Source organism: Somniosus microcephalus, chromosome 18 (genome assembly GCF_052327205.1).
Source record: "Somniosus microcephalus isolate GS21.2 chromosome 18, FLI_Smic_1.0, whole genome shotgun sequence".
Classification (NCBI taxonomy): domain Eukaryota; kingdom Metazoa; phylum Chordata; class Chondrichthyes; order Squaliformes; family Somniosidae; genus Somniosus; species Somniosus microcephalus.
In genome coordinates this window covers 13,229,333-13,235,141 of record NC_141004.1, presented here as the reverse complement: position 1 = coordinate 13,235,141, position 5,809 = coordinate 13,229,333, and positions in this window count along the sequence as shown.

The window sequence follows — 5,809 nt, the reverse complement described above, 5'->3', positions numbered from 1 at the left end:
CTTTAATGGGGCGAGCTTTAGTGATCATAAAAGGTAATCAGTGCTGCTTGATAGAATATTCTCCCATCGCATTGTCCCATCCCAATACCTGGTAGGACTGGACCACTAAACAGCCCTGTCAGATTGGTGTCATGGAATGTGAGCTCACAGATGTAGTCAATGAAAATATACCATTATTTTACAAAAGCTGGCTGCTTGCACTTTGTGTCATTATCAACAATTCTGATGCAAATGCTGGATCTCAGTGCTCACTAACAAGGAATGCGGGCATCTCCCACCATTGTATCTGAGGTTTAAGAGGGTGTCTGGAGCAAGGTATATTTACTGTATCTGTTTGCCATATATTTCGTTTATGAGGTGCGGCAATATTTCCATGTCGCTGTTCCTACATTACAACAGTGACTACACTTCAAAACTATACTTCATTGGCTGTAAAGCACTTTGGGACGTCCTGAGGTTTTGAAAGGCGCTATAGAAATGTAAGTCTTTCTTTTTTCTTTCTGTAGTGAGATGGAACTCTGTGCAGGCAACAGTGCCCTCATTGTAGCATCATTTGAGGATGTTATTTTAAGGACACTGAAACAGATTCTAAAAATTCAAGCACTTCTGTTATTTTGATTCCGAAAGTATCAGTGGAAGTTAAGCACTGTATTACTCTTTATTTTCCTTCTGTATAAATTTATACCTTACAATAAATACGATGGCCCTGAAAATCCATGGGCCATCCAGTGCTGACCTCGCTTGAGTTTTCGGGGCCACTGGGTAGATACCTCAAGTACAGGCAAGTACAGGCACATCTCCAGTACCTGACTGCCACATATAGCTGGAACATCGAGGGGCACCAAGACCCCCTGGAGGCCCTATTAAGCTCCCCCTCAATCTCCGTGTAAGGGAGGGGTGATCCAAATTTTTTTTTAAAATCCACTAACCTATCTTTGGGGGTCCTGGTTGCTACGTTGGCCAGGACATGTCCCGCTCCCCCCACCAGGTGAGACCCACATGAGCCCATCTGGAGGTTGGGTATGTTTCCTCTGTCTCAGCACAGCAGCCTCCTGTGATACTCTTTTAAACCGGGGAAACCGAGAACTCAGTATAGGAAGTCCCTGCCCTAGCTCTGTCCCCTTGGCTTTGTAAACATAGAAACATAGAAAAATAGGAGCAGGAGTCGGCCATTCGGCCCTTCGAGCCTGCTCCGCCATTCAATATGATCATGGCTGATCCTCTATCTCAATACCATATTCCCGCTCTCTCCCCATACCCCTTGATGCCTTTTGTGTCTAGAAATCTATCTATCTCCTTCTTAAATATATTCAGTGACTTGGCCTCCACAGCCTTCTGTGGTAGAGAATTCCACAGGTTCACTGCCCTCTGAGTGAAGGAATTTCTCCTCATCTCAGTCCTAAATGTCCTACCCCGTATCCTGAGACTGTGACCCCTCGTTCTAGACCCCCCCAGCCAGGGGAAACATCCTCCCTGCATCCAGTCTGTCTAGCCCCGTCAGAATTTTATACGTTTTATACGTAAAAGTGTGTGCAGAGGTTTCACCCTTCCGATGGCTGACTGCGAACTCCCGGAGTCAGTGGGTTCCCGGGATGACCGGGGTTCCCTTCTTTATCCGGTGGGTTCTGCTGCACTCTGACCAGCATTACAGCGTGAGTGTGGCAGAACGCCCGAGGAAATTGAGGGCCAATTTGTAGTATCACATTGCTTTATGTGGGAGCTTGCTGTGCACAAATTGGCTGCTGTGTTTCCCTACATTACAACAATGACTACACTTCAAAAGTACTTTATTGGCTGTAAATACCAGAAGTGACAATCTGGGGACCACATGCTTTAGAAGTCTCAAATCTTGTTGTTTTGACACCATGGAAATTTTCACTAATTTTTCTTTGCTGGCCCTTTAAGTTTGCCCTGTATAACATAGATCCCGTGCCCCTTTTAGTATTGCCATCAAGAGGTTGTCTACACAGACGATTTGGCAAAGCGTTCAACCTTCCCAGGCTTGAAGGCTTGGAAAAGGCTGTTTTTTGATTGGCCTAATCTCGACCAATGAAGAATCAGCATTTTTTTGAACCAATCAGGAAGCAGCCCACTACAATTGTAAAGGTTGAAACTGGCGAGCATGTCCACAGCAATGGAGCGAAAGAATAAAAGAGCCGAAAAAACAGAGGGCAAAGAAGAAAAAGCAAAGAAGCAGGAGGGAACAAACGGTGGCGTCCCAACCAGGCAGTCGAAGAGGATGTCGGGGAGCATAGCATACCAGGCTAGGGAGATCAACAAGGTAAGGAAGGTGCAGTCTAGTGGAGAGGCAGGACAAGTTTAGATTTTTAGTGTTTGGTGAGCATAGTGTTTTGTTGGAGGGAGGGAGGGGGAGGGCGAGGGGGAGGGATTAGATTTTTAGTGCAAGGAGGGCTTGGATTTTTAGTCATGGGGGGCCACTCAATGGCTCATTGTGTGTATCTGTCGCCCTGCTCTGAAGGATTGGATAACCCTGCAATGAGTAATTCTCCTCAGTCCAGTGGGCTACATGGTTTGGGATTTCGGAGTCCAGGAGCAAGATACATTTTACCATGTGATCCATATTGTAGTATAACTGTAGCATGTGATTCACACTGTACAACAACAACTTGTATTTATATAGCACCTTTAACGCAGTAAAACGTCCCAAGGTGCATCACAGGGGCGATTATCAAACAAAAATTTGACACTGCGCCACATAAGGAGATATTATGGCAGATGGCCAAAAACCTGGTCGAAGAGGTAGGTTTTAAAAGGAGCGTCTTAAAGGAGGAGAGAGAGGTAGCGAGGTGGAGTGGTTTGAGGAGGGAATTCTAGAGTTTAGGGCCTCGGCAGCTAAAGGCATGGCCACCAGTAGTGGTGCGATGAAAATCGGAGATGCTCAAAAGGCCAGAATTGTAGGACTATTGTATCATGTGATTCATACTGCAGTCGTATTTTACTATGTGATTCACACTATCGTGGGTTTTACCCTGCATGATTGTATTGCCATTGTACAATATGACTCATGCTGCATTTGTACAAACTGCTGTGGAGGATGGTGAAATAACTCGGTGTCCAGTCAGGTTCCATATCACAGGTACATATACTGTCAGGTCAATGTTCTGGCCCAAATTAATGAAAAAAACTTCACATATACATATCATAAAAAATACTGAAAATCTGGTAGTAATCCAGCCTTGGGTTTCAGCTCACAATCAAAGCACTTAAGCTTTGCTCTCATGGCTGATGAACATTACCTGAACTCTTTATATTGCATTAGTGCTTTGTAATTTACTGCCAGCAGTTATTCTCCATTCATTTGGTTGGATGAACAAGGCAATAACATGGCATTAACGTGTGTATGTGTGTATATATTCTCCCAGTTATTATTTATTTAATAACAGTTTTTTATGCATTGAAGGGGTCCCATTGTTACCGGTGTTTATGTAATTTCTGGGAACATACCAAAAGAAAAGAAAAACTTGCATTTATACAGCACATTTCAAGACCTCAGGACATCCCAAAATGCTTTACAACCAATGAAGTACTTTGTTGAAGTGTAGTCACTGTTGTAATGTAGGAAACGCAGCAGCCAATTTGCGCACAGCAAGATCCCACAAACAGCAATGTGATAATGGCCACATAATCTGTTTTAGTGATGTTGGTTAAGGGATAATAAATATTGGCCAGGATACCTTCAAAATAGTGCCATGGGATCCTCTACACCCACCTGAGCGAGCAGACAGGACCTCGGTTTAAAGTCTTGATCGAAAGACGGAACCTCCAACAGTGCGGCACTCCCTCAGTACTGCGCTGGAGTGTCAGCCTAGATTATGGTGCTTAAGTCTCTGGAGGAGGACTTGAACAGATTTCCACCCCCCACCACCAAATAATATAATTTTTAGGTGGAGGGGCGGGAGTGTCAGTGGGTGCTAAACCTTTCTCGAACCTTGGTTCGACCACACTTGGAGCATTCACAATATATATTAATGAGCGCAGGGTAAGCGCTCTCCCTGAGTCGGTCGGCCCACTCCCGCTACAGACGCTGTGCATTGGCGCTGATGAGCTCGGCGAGTCGGCGGGGAGGCAGCAGAAGCAGCGATGGAGGCCACGACGACCCGCTGTAGCACGGCGGCCGGCAGCTCCTCGGCGGGAGGCACGGAGGTCGAACCGGTAGGAGGGGAGGCGGCCAGCGGACCGAGGGCGGGAAAAGCAGGCCCTGGAAAGTCGGACACCGCGGGAGGCTCGGAGGTCAGACCAGGTGGAAGGAAAGCCAGGGAGAAGCAGGCCCCGGGACGTCGGTACCACGGCGGCTGAAGATTGTCGGGCAGGAGTGCGGGAAAGGCGGAGCGAGGCGAGAGCGGACCCGATTGTGATGGCGCCGATGAAGATGGCTGCCGTCCTTGCGGGCTCCGTGCGTACCAGGCAGCTAAGTGTCCTTTGCTGCTTGGTGCGCTCGGCTCGTTAAGAAAAAAGCATTTCACTGACTGGATTTCATTTGTTGTATTTGGTTATATGACAAATAAAAATTGAAATTGAAATAAAAAAATAAAAATTGAAATTGAAATTGAACCCACAACCATCCTGACTCAGAGGCAAGAGTGCCACCCACTAAGCCACAGCTAAAAGTATGAGATACCGAACAGGGTTAAGAAAAAGTAAATGCCAAATCAATACTTTCAGATTCTCAGCAGACTCTCTGTAGCCTATCCCCAGATTCTATCCCCCTCTCCCACTGCTTGCAGTATTCTATCTGGGCCTTAAACCCCACACTCAGTCCATCATTGGCAATGCTATTTTCCAATTCCACTTGCTTTGGCTCCCACCTCACACCAGCTGCCACTGAGATCCTCACTTCAAGGCTCGATTTCTCCAACACATTCCTGGCAGCATCCCCAGCCCCACTGTAAATAAACTCTAACTCCTTCAAAACTGTGCTGTCTGCTTCCTATCCTGTATTAAATCCCGCTTGCCTGTCACAATTTTCCAATTTCCACTCGTTCCCCATCTCCTACCATATTGACTTCAAAATCTTCGTCCTTCACTACGAATTCTACCATGGCATTACTTCACCCTACTTCTGCAACCATCTGAAGCCCTACACGCCATTTGAAGCATCTGCTCTTCTCAGTCTGGACTGCTGTGTATATCCCCTCCCTTTGCGCTTTAGTGTCATTGCTTTCTGCCATTTTGGCCTTGCCCTCTAGCCCTTGAGATCGATACATTTTTGGATATTAAGCGAATCAAGGGATATGGGGATAGTGCAGGAAAGTGGAGTTGGGGTAGAAGATTAGCCATGATCTTATTCAATGGCGGAGCAGGCTTGAGGGGCCGAATGGCCGAATCCTGCTCCTAATTCTTATGTTCTTAAGTTCTTAGAATTCCTTTCACTCTGCTTTATCCTTGGCTTGTCAAAAGCTAGCTCTTCAATTTCACCTTCAGTTTCCTCCCCTAACTCTGCTCTCAAGCCTGGCCCAGTGTCCGATTCTCCTGTCTTGTGAAGTGCCTTGGACTATTCCGCTACATTAAAGGCGTTTTATATGTGTTATATTTTTACCCCCAATATGCAGTACTTTGCATTTGTCTGTATTGAACTTCATTTGCCATTGATCAGGGCAGATGAAACCTTCCCATTGTAAGATCTTGGCTGCGTCATTTGAGTTCCCATTCCTGGGAATTTAAGTACCTTGCACTGAGACTGAGCTTCCAGGTCATTTATGCATATTAGGAACAGGAGGGGTCTCGGAACTGTTCCCTGGGGCTGAATTTTCCCACCACCCCAGCTTCCTTTATAACTACCATTTACGTC